General features: G+C 38.3%; 1 long non-coding RNA gene across 1 annotated transcript; it reads right to left on the bottom strand.

Moving 5' to 3' along the window:
* Nucleotides 1–1,763: 1,763 nt before the first annotated feature.
* Nucleotides 1,764–11,503, bottom strand: LOC311289614. The gene is made up of 5 exons (XR_014627170.1): nt 4,950–11,503; nt 4,675–4,870; nt 3,534–4,006; nt 3,036–3,378; nt 1,764–2,809 (listed from the first exon to the last, which is right to left on the bottom strand). It is a non-coding gene; the product is annotated as an uncharacterized lncRNA (long non-coding RNA).
* Between the last annotated feature and the right edge of the window lie 276 nt (nt 11,504–11,779).

Raw genomic sequence — 11,779 nt, 5'->3', positions numbered from 1 at the left:
ATTTTATGTACAGCATCACCTAAAGATCTAGATCTGTGTGTACGTGGGATTTGAGTTGCACATAAGTCCATTGCGAGTGGTGGCATGATGGCTCAGTGGGTAGCGCTGCCACCTCACAGCAATAAGGTCCCGGCTCTCTGCATGTGTCTCTGTGGGTTTCCTCCGGGTCCTCCGGGTTCCCCCACAATCCACAGACATGCAGCTCAGGCCAGTCGCAGGATCAAGATTAACCCATGTCCAGGGTGTTTCCCCCGCCTATGGCCTGAGATGCGGAGATAGGGTCCAGCCCTCCCATGATCCTACACAGAATATGTGGTGTAGCACATGGATAAATAAGTCTGACTCTGAACTCTGAATTCACCAGAGGAAGAGCTCTGAGAGGAAGGAGCACACACAACCGAGGGGTCGAGAGATTGTGGCGGGGCATCTCCAATACTTACTATGCCTTATTCATGCCTTTGGAAAGTGAAGGTAACATTGACAGTCCCAGTGAAAAGCACCTGTGGGCATTACATTATGTGTATATACCTCGATTATTAACAGGGATCTCCAGCTGTTCCTTCATCAGTGGAACCAGCACAAGCTGAGAACCGACCGGTACATGTCTCCCCATCAGCTCTTCATCCGAGGACGTCTCTCACAGCTAACCCGAATCCAGACAGGGATATGTGGAATCCTCGGAGCAGACGAAGAGCCAGTTGCAGATGTGAACATTCCTCCAGCTTCAGAAGAAGTTATTTTCAGACAATCTTCAACTGGCCAGAATCTGTTGAGATCCTGCCAACCACTTCACCGCTCCAGGAGGAGTCATGGTCAGGCCTCTCGCTGGAAGACGAGATGATTTAGGAGCTGATCTTCTGGAGCAAGTTATCAACTTCCCTGGAAATATTCCCATAACCCATATAGATCTCACATACACTGGAACAAAGGTTTGGAATATTTAAGATTTTTAATGTTTTTTCTTATAGTCACTTAAGCTGCATTTATTTGATAAAAGATATATTAAAACAGCAATACTGTGAAATATTATTACAATTTACAATAACTGTTTTCTATTTAAATATAGTTTAGAATGTAATTTATATTTTTTGTGTACACTACTGGACATTAATAATAAACATTAACAATAATATTTGTATTTAGTTAGAATGCATTCAATTGATCAAAAGTGACAGTAAATAATTTTATAATGTTACAAAATAGTTTTTAACTAAATCCTGAAAAAGTATCATGGTTTATTTATCACAAACACATGATGAATCACAAAAATATTAAGCAGAACAGCAGTTTTCCACATGATAAAAATCATAAATGTTTCTGAGCATCAAATCAGCGTATGAGGAATGATTTCTGGAAGGATCATGTGACTGGAGTAATGATGCTGAACTTTGAGTATATTCACTGGAAAAAATGATATTTGACAATATATTTACATAGAAAACAGCTATTTTACGCTGTAGTATTTCACAATATTACCGTTCTTGCTGATTATTATTAATATGTATTAAATAAACGCAGCCTTTGTGAGCATTAGAGATCTATTTAAAAACATTAAACATTTTAAACTTGTGGCCACCAATGCAGATCATATCATAAGTTCTTCCTATACAGTCACTCTTTATAAGATTGAGCAAGTGTTGAGCAAGTATTCATGTTGGGTGCTCTACTCATCTAAACCTAGATTTCTGAAGTAAATTGTTTGTATTTACAACATTATATTTTAGATAATTGCATTTCACAATGATTTTGAGAAACAACGCTGAACTCATTTATAAAACATAACTGAACTACAGTCTATATACTTGTCTAGAAATACATGACCAAGCACTGAAAATAACATTTCTTATCTGGATTCTGCAATAGTGTAATGAAATAAAACAGAAGATGCAATATTTCCTCTTATTCTGGGAATTTTTATTGTCAGAGATAAAACAAACAAACATTTATTGTAGTCTTTTAATTAATTATGCAACATTACCAGCTGTTGAAACCACCAAATCCACTTTTACCACTGGAAGTGTTCTCCTTTAATTGTGTATTTCTGAACTGTTTTATGCATTTGCATTGTTAACATTCAAGAACATAACAATATTGTTAGAGAAAATAAAGTTTTTGCACAAAATTCTCACTGAACTGAATGACATAGTTGACCCACAAATGAAGTTTCTGTCATTAATGACTCAAGCTCATGTCGGTCCAAACCCGTAAGACTTTCCTTCATCTTCAGAACACAGATGAAGATACTTTAGATGAAATCTGAGAGCTTTCTGTCCCTCCACTGACAGCTACACAACTACCACTTTGACCTTCATAAATAGATCGTAGCGTTTTATTCCAAAATATTCTGAAGAGACACGATCGCTTTATATGATGAACAGATTAAATTTAGGCTTGTATTACACACATGAACATTCATCAACACTCATCAGTTATGATAACCGGAAGCTCAAGCATGTTTGAGTGAATGAACCTCTCTGGTTCTCGCACGTCAAGCGAACATGCTTGAGCTTCCGTTCACCACAACTGAATACAAGCCTAAATTCAACCTGTTCATCAAGTTAAGCGGCCGAGTCTCTTCAGAAAATATAGACTAAACCCTTCAATTCATATGGATTAGTTTTACGATCCATTTATGAACTTTTTGACACGCCAAAGTGGTAGTTGCGTAGATGTCAATGAAGGGACAGAAAGCGGTTTTCTTGCGTGTAAAACTCAATTCTCGGTTCTCCGGGGAAGCCCAATGGGGGAATGCTGTCTGCACCAGTAATAAATACCAGCATCTCCTGAAAGGTGATTGTCGATTGTTTTTCTGTAAAATTAAGAAAAATCAATATTATATTTTACTGAAGCTTATTGATCTGCTGTATAGAGGCAGTATCACACAACTGTGCTGTTCTTCTGATTATAAGAACAGCTGTGATTACCTGTTAAAACCATGCAAATACTGTATATTGACGCCTGTGAGAGTGATATTGAAGAAAAGCATAATTATAAAATATGACAATATTATTAAAAAATGATCCCAGTCTGATTACCCTGAATTGAATTCAGCAGGAGCTCCCAGCAAAAGATGGTGTCTTCCTCCGTTTCTCTGAGGTTGCTTCCCTCCTCGCTCCAGCTAACTGTAAACAGGGCTCTACATTCATCTCTGGGTAATTCTTTCTGCTCATTCGTAAACAAGGGAACGAAGACCTTCCAGATTATTTCAACAATCTGCCACAGGAGTTCATGCCATCCTTAAATTGAGCGATCACGTCTGCTGTTCTAAAATAAATATGTTCCAAGAAATTTGTCCTCCACAAGAATTGTCTCCCTTTGTAAATATGAGCATGTAAAATTGTCTTGGCTGTTTATCCTTTTAGTCTTTCATTCCAAAGCCTGTGGAAAGAGATTAAGTTACACAAGCGGGGATCTGACGTATCTGGATCTAGAGACTGTTTTACTCATATTTGCCAAGGGTGCCAACATTAGTGGAGGGCACATAAATAAACATGATTCAAACTGTAGATTATCAATTATTTAGAGTTTTATACCTGAAGTAAATGTAGTGTTTGATCACCTGACCATAGATCCGTCTCATATCCTCCAGGGACGCCACAGTCAGCAATCCAGTCTCCAAGGCTTGACACTATGCCATCTATGTCTTCTTGGGTCTGACAAAAAAATACCTTAAAAGAAAGAAACTCCATTACCCTCACAAATCATAAATGCCTTCTGTTTGAATGGTGTGAAGATACCTGTCGCACTTTATCTTGAATTATTTCACCATCTGGCAGGTTACGCCAGTCTAACTCTCCTGCAGAATCTGCTTGGCCACACATTAGTGTGAATAATGTGCTATCTAGTGCTTTGAAACCTGCTCCACCATGCATGAGAGACCAAGAAATAAGCTTTCCCGCTGTGTAATACCGCTTCATTTCCACAGCTGCTTGGACATAGGTGAAAAACACCTGGCCTGTTTTCCCTCAGAAACTCTGAATGATGACTGCACACCTGCATCAAAAGCCTAGAGGAATAAAGAGCCCACATACAATTAAATAATTGAATTGATATTGAAATGAAAGCCTACAATTTGTGCTTATTAATAATAATAATAATAATGAAGTCATAATGTATAGTCATCATAGCAAAATAAACAATATAATCTTGTATCACTCTGTCAGGTTTTATTTGGACCATAGTGGCCAGCTTACTATACATTTTCCAATTTAATACACCGCTACACCAAATAAATGTGGTCATGAAGTACTGACTTAAGTTAAATTTTTTATACATATATATAAAATTACCTGTTTATTATCTCAAAGCTTATGCTAAGAAAATAAAATAATACAAAACAGTTGGCCAAGCAACAAGAGCAACACTGCCACAATATTACAGTAATACTGATATTGTGGTACTCTGAGGTCATATTTAAAACCATATTCAGTTGATGATTGAGACACAGGATGGCACCAGTTTCTATACTATGGTGTGATACAAGACACATAAATGAAGCGCCAGTTCAGTTACCCGATGAGTGGTTAGCACTGCCACAAACAACCGTAAATATGATATAATATCTGACTGCAATAACGTGAACAAATTTGTTTTGTATATTTGCTATAATAAAAAAAGACATCACATAATATTTGATAAATATAATATTAAATATGATAATTAGTTAATACCAACCTCTGCTAGGTTCCCCATAGTCATCAGCACTTCCACCTACTAATTCGATTTGTGGGGATTTGTGCCGTGTGAAGTAGGTGGTTTTCAGTGCCCTGTGTAGACTTTTCCTTCTTCTGGCCTCTACAGTCACCCGTTCTTCCAAATTCAGGTTTTCCCGCTGAAATGTTCTGATGATGTCAGCAGCAGTAACGTCATCCTAAGTCATTACAATAACAAAAAACAAACTTAATAACATAAATGATTATGGCTTTTTAAAAGTATGGTTGCATACTTACATCAATTTCACCTTTAGGATAAACAGGTGAGGTCAATGTCACAGGTCGGGGTGGAGCGCCAGCGGGCTTCACTGGACTCAGGCAGAGAGAGGAATGGATACGTGTAACTCACAGCGTTAGCAGGTTCTTCACTGGACTTAGAGTAGAGAGAGGAATGGACAGCTGTGACTGCGAGTGGACAGCAAAAATAATTCCCACACTCACATTTCCACCACACACTGTAAGGTTTCACTCGTGCTCATTTCCACAATAAAACTGCAATTCGACAGACTCACGGTGCACCCAAAGCTTCCGCCCGCAATCCAGCCGAAGTTTTCTCTGTCTCTCTCTCGCTCGCTCTCTCTCGCTCGCTCTCTCTCGCTCGCTCGCTCGCTCTCTCTCTCTCTCGCTCTCTCTCTCTCTCTCTCTCTCTCTCTCTCTCTCTCTCTCTCTCGCTCGCTCTCTCTCTCTCTCGCGGCCTCCCTCCGCATCAGCGGCCACGGCCGCTCACGCGCTGCGTGCCTCACATCTCCTCGTCCCCTCTCTCTCCTCCAAATGGCCTCCTCCAAATGGCCTCCTCCTCATCTTCAGAATCTAATGCATAAACTTCACTGTAAAGTACAAAAATGGAGGTATTTTTTTAATTACATAACTTAGTCTAGACACAAATCCACACAACAAACTGCATTAAACTTGGGACAGATTTACTAAACAGGGTAAATTAGCGCGAGAGCACAAATCCATCAAAGTGCCGATGGGAGTGGAAAGCGATGATCTATTGACGACACGCAAATCAAAGAACGCAGATCATTTCCATAATGACCAACGCAATCTATGAAGAACAGACATTAACTTAGGGTCACAAACAAGCAAAGCTGCTGATAATCATGTGCGTGTGACAAAACAGATGCAAAATGAGTTAAGTGGCCTGTAAATAATGGCGCAAATACCAGTAAATTGATAGTGCAAAGTGCAAACCTTAGTAAATCACCTTACATGATTCCTTTAAAATATTCTCCTCCCATAAATTTTGCGTCTGAAAAGGTATTTTTGGTGCAAAACGACTGAACACATGTGAGAGCGGCATTGACCCACGTATCAATACATTTGAAGTCACAGAGAATTTTTTTTTAGGAGTTGTAAACTTGTAGATTTTTTTCCTCTCCTACAAACACAACACAAGAGTTACACCTTCACACATTCTTCACTGCAGGTGCACAAATCCTATTCTACGAATCACACATGAAGAAACTCATACGCTCACATTTTTGCTGCAGTGAATATGGTGCAAAACGCATTCACACACCCGTATCAAAAATGTGAAGTCACGGACAAATTTTGCACACCCGCAAATCAATATGTGAATCCATACAATGAGAGTTGCGCACTTGTAGAATATCTGGTCGCAAATGCATTACTTTTCTTGGATAGTTTTCTAACATAATCACAAGTCCAATTACTACAACTGCTTGAATCTGCTGCTACGAGTCTCAAACGCAGTTTTCTCGCCTTCAAATGACAAGTTCCGCGCGCTCTCATCTGTGAGGCAGCGGCAGGCCCTGTTCAGAGAGCTGAGAATTTCAGCCAATCAGAAGAGCTCGTTTGAGCCGTCGGCGCGCGACCGAGAAAGGGGAAAAAAACCATGACCATCTTCCCGTGCTGGCGATGTGAAGGACCAATAAAGGTATGTTTTTTTTTCTTATCTTCCCCCTGCAATCATTCACCGTTATACATTTGTTTAAGTAGTTTTAATATGTGTGCTGGTCGGCTAAGTTGGTAATCATTGTTTCTTAGTTGGGTTAGCCTTTATTGTTTCACGAAATGTAAGTTACACTAACGCTAATGTTAGCCTATCTGTACTGTTTAGTTTGCTATTCAATCGTCTCATAATTAAAGATCCTCTCATATTAAACGATGCATTCCTTATATTTTCTTCTGCTTTACCTTCTAGAAAAATGACAGAACAGGGTGGGTCTTCGCAGGTCAGTATCATATATCACATGTGTACAATGTTTTTCTTTCTTTTGGTTTGGTTTGTTTTTGGTGGACGATAACATTTATAGGAATACCATAGTAAAGTAAAGGTATTTTATTTGCCCAGTAGGCATAATTAAAAGCAAGTAGGCTACAGGATAAAAAAAAAAAAAAAAAAAAAACATCACAAAAATCACGAAAATTCGATGGATCCAACAGTTTCAATTGTGTATTTAAATGGTCCAGAGGCAGAACTTTTGCCAAGCGTGTCAGAGGTTCTGGGTTGTAATCCGCACTCGTTTAGGTTTTTTTTTCTTTTTCTCATCAAAACCATGATCAAAACCGAATATGTTTATCAGTGGTTGTATATCAGGCAGGGACACGTTTGTGTGCAGTTTGTTTTGTAATTTCTCCGGAACGATTAGAGTCTCCACAACAGATTGAAGCGCGCGTCCGAGTGAAGACTGTGCGCCAGCCACAAGAGAACACAATATCCGCGCCACTGATCGCAGCGGCAACGAGCACTTTGATCACTTGATTTCAAAAACAACACAACTGCAGTGAACCAGCTTTGGGGGGGGGGGGGGGCCCAGCTTGCAAAAGGTTGAGAACCCCTGCTCTAAATGAACTGAAGACAAACATTGAGTCAGCAGTCTGTGTGCTTCTAAACTGCATACAAAGTGAAAGGGAAAGACCTCCGTCACATCACAACACCACTGCTCAGCCTACTGCTACTGTTCCTACCAGCAGCAGACCTGTAAGACCAGCCACAGCGCAGCAGGAGATGCAAAGGTAAACGAAATTTTGCTTTTGGCAAAAATAACCACTTCAAAATTTAGATCACTCTTACTTAACACAACTTAGGACACATTCCAGTAATCACTCAGCCCTGTTGTAAAATAAGAATAGAGTGTGTGCTGTGCTGAATTATCTTAATTTATACTATGGAGCTGTTGAAATCTTGAATCTGATTGTTGATGAATATTCAAGGTGTGCGAAGAGTGTAAGAAACTGAAACTGAAAACTGTGTAAGAAGAGTGCTTAACTAATTGAGCTTGAACAGTCAAAGTTACATGTATTTTCAAGTAAAATTAGTCATTTATGTCTTATGTTAACATGAACAATTGAGAAAGCAATGGAGGCTTGGGATGAGGAAGAAATGAGTCATACACACAAGAGCGTTTTAAGGACAAAAACGTGACAAATGTCTTGAAATACAATATCTGAACATTTATTTAAGGTGTGGTAACCATTGTATAAGTGGATAACCATTGTATAATTAACTCCAGTGCAATATTTTGTAATAACTCAACTGCCCGTCATCAATTATTCCTTACTTAATAAGATGAAATACTCAGTTACAATGTAACAGTTTTACACAACAACAACAACAACAACTCAACACCGTTTTATATTCATAATTTTTTTTTGCTTTGATAATTAGATTTTCACTGATTAATAAGCCTCCTCCAAGATGTTTCCCATCTTTGTATTCTGGAGGCCAGAAAGTCAGCGGATACTCCACGTGTATCAGCTATAAAGTTTATGAACTGCAGTTCTGCCTGCAACCTGAGAACACAAAACCCCAAAGGATGAGGCAGTGCTCTTGCAAGGAGGACCATAAATATGGCTGAAAATGTGGATCACACAGAGGTTAGCATTAAAGATAACAAAAAAAAAATCAACTCTGAAGACACTTTTCAGTTACTGTTTGAAATCATGTGATTTCTGTTGTGGTCACCATACTGGCAGTCAATTTTTGACATCTGCATATTGTAATGTCTTACAATTGCTTTGATAATGCCACAGAACTGTGTAACTGTGGTTTACATTCATTGTTATCATTTATGCAACCTTTATTGCAGCTGGTACAGATCAGACAGACTATCAACATCTAACTTTATCTGATAACTGCCATCAGTCATCATTTAACTATTTCACCTCATACAACACATAAAAACACTGGTGGTAAAGATACCAAATCCTGACTACATGCTATTGATGATATTGATTATATGTTAACTGATGCCACACAGTTGTTTCAATTGACTAAAACGATGGTGGAACTGACATTCTCACAATGACAGCAGTGCAGATTTATTCCAGATAAGCCGAGTGCTGCTGGAAGAATCTCCCGAGACGAGAGATGTGCGTGGTGGTTGGCTGCTTACAGTTTTCTCCATTGTTACAGAAAACATCCAGACCTGTTAAGTATCTAGACCTGTTATATATCAGTTAAGCACAAAATGTTTGTTTGTGTTAAATGTTAATATATGTCATCTTGAATAATATCATATTCCATCATAAGCTACTAAAATGTTTTATGTTTTCAAAGGGGGCAGTGGACAAAGAAAAACCACTCCATTGCCCCAGAGCGCTTATGGGTACACTGCTAAAGTCCTAAAGTCTTCATCAAACAATGGGAAAAATGTAATATACATTGTCCCTCTTCAAGAAAATATAGATACCACTCCCATTTGATACTGCAGACTTCGAAAGAATGCCAAAGAACGCATGCATGACTTGTGGAAAGTTGATTCCTCTGCCCCTGATACAGTTCCACATCGAGTCCTGTGGAGATAATGTAAGTTGTCTTCTAAATTCTAGTTGTTTTATCAAATAAATATAACACTTCATGTCCTCAGCTATGGTTTGATTGAATCATTGTAGTGTAATTCAGTTTTCAGCTGACAAGTCATTGTTATAAAGGGTTGTTTTTTTGTGTTTTATATTCTAAGAAAGATGAATCTGAAGAGGAAGCAGACCAGACAGCAGGACAGGAGTCAGACCTTATTTGTGTGGTAAGCCATCAGTGATGTTTCAGGTTAATGTTAAAGCTGCAATCCAGAAAAAAATGACACAGACCTGATATCACAAACTTCAGTATCTTTTAATCTTCGGGTCATATACCACTGTAGTATTTTCAGTTTCAGGTTTGTTAAATTGATATACCTCTTTATAACCACTTGGCCCTTAGGACTCCTGTCCAGTTTGTGGAAAGCAGTTTCCTGCAGAGATTGTTGCCTACCATGCAAGTTCATGTGGTGAAAGGTATGGCAAGCATGATGTAAAAACAAAACAGTGCCAGTGCTGTTATATCAATCATTTAAACTGATTCACTTAAATTTCGTGCATTCTATCAGTTACTGTTCTGGCGCTTCTGAACATACTGTACAACGCGACGTATTTTCACATAAAATGTTAACGCATCGGAACGGGACACTGCAGTTCACAAAAGTTCATAATTTGCATGTGCTTTAATGCCTTGTCGGTTAAACATTTAATTCGCGTGCTGATGCGCTGTTCTAACGTGTGCGTTTCTCAGCGCGTAGCGTTAGATGTGAAGCACACATGCACTAAAAGCCTGTCTACCAGCGCGTGGACACTGGACTAAGTTATCTTTCCAGTCTTATTGTGCTAATACTGTCAAATACACACATAAACAAGGTTTACATAAACAAACTGACCTACATCAGCACATGCAGCGGACTACTGACTTTTAACACACCCACCGAAGCAGTAGAGCTAACCATTACCAACTCTGTCCTGACACAGTTTTTTAAAAACCTAAAGGACATACATGCAATAGATGCAGTTGACGTTGAAGTAGGGGTGGGCGATATGGCAAAAATATAATATCACGATTTTTTTCAGGAAAATCACGATTCACGATTTTATCACGATTTTTTTTTATGTTGGTTTTACTATTTTGTGACTGAGCATTACAGCCAAACTAATGTCCATATTTTAAAACCAAAGCCTTAGGTAACAAAATATAAAATAAAAAAGAATGGCAGACAGGGGCGAAGATACAATTTTTTGTCATTATTTTCTTTGTTATTAAATATTAAGATCAAAGACACACATTACACATACACAACTTAATATACAAATGAAATAAACAGTGCTTTATGTTTTCAGCTACAGTAGGTGTATTTAACAGTAGCATTGAAGAAAGTAATTAAATAAACAAATATGAACATAAAACAAAACAGACTTCACTGTATAAATTATACATTGATACTTATTAAAGCTACTATTAAAAGTTATCGGTCAAGAGCAGTGAGTGATTTTCTCTTTGCATTTTGTTGTTTTATTAACATTAAAGGGATAGTTCTCCTAAAAATTCAAATTGTCATAATTTACTCTCTCAAGTTGTTTTAAACTCGAATAAGTTTCTTTCTTCTGTTGAAAATAAAAGTTATTTGGAAGAATGTGGGTAACCAAACAGCTGATGGACCCCAGTGACTTCCATAGTATATTTTTCTCCTGTGGAAGTCAATGGGGACCAGCTACTGTTTGGATAGCCACATTCTTCAACATATTAATATAAGAAAAATATTAGAAAATATTAGAAGGAAATTAATACAGGTTTGGAACAACATTAGAGAGCGTAAATAATGAGAGAATTTTTATTTTTGGGTGAACTATCCCTTTAAGGACAAGCGTTTACTATTACTACTGTCTCTTTAAGAGCTGCGCGCTAATATACACGCATTTGATAAGCAGATTTTCTCTCAATTTTCTCAAGTTTGCTTTCACTTTAGACATAACCGACTTTGTTTATGTAAACCTTGTGTGTATTTGACAGTATTAGCACAATAAGACTGGAAAGATAACTTAGTCCAGTGTCCACACGCTGGTAGACAGGCTTTTAGTGCATGTGAGCTTCACGTGTACGCGCTGAGAAACGCACACGCATTTCAGCGCATCAGTGAATTGTTTAACCGACAAGGCATTAAAGCACATGCAAATTATGAACTTTTGTGAACTGCAGTGTCCCGTTCCGCTACGTTAACATTTTATGTGAAAATACGTCGCGTTGTACAGTATGTTCAGAAGCGCGTCCACGATCAAAAATCGTCATATCGCACACC

Source organism: Rutilus rutilus, assembly GCF_951802725.1.
Source record: "Rutilus rutilus genome assembly, chromosome: 4".
Classification (NCBI taxonomy): domain Eukaryota; kingdom Metazoa; phylum Chordata; class Actinopteri; order Cypriniformes; family Leuciscidae; genus Rutilus; species Rutilus rutilus.
Note: the sequence above shows the minus strand (reverse complement) of the source record. Positions and strands in the feature narration are given on the sequence as shown.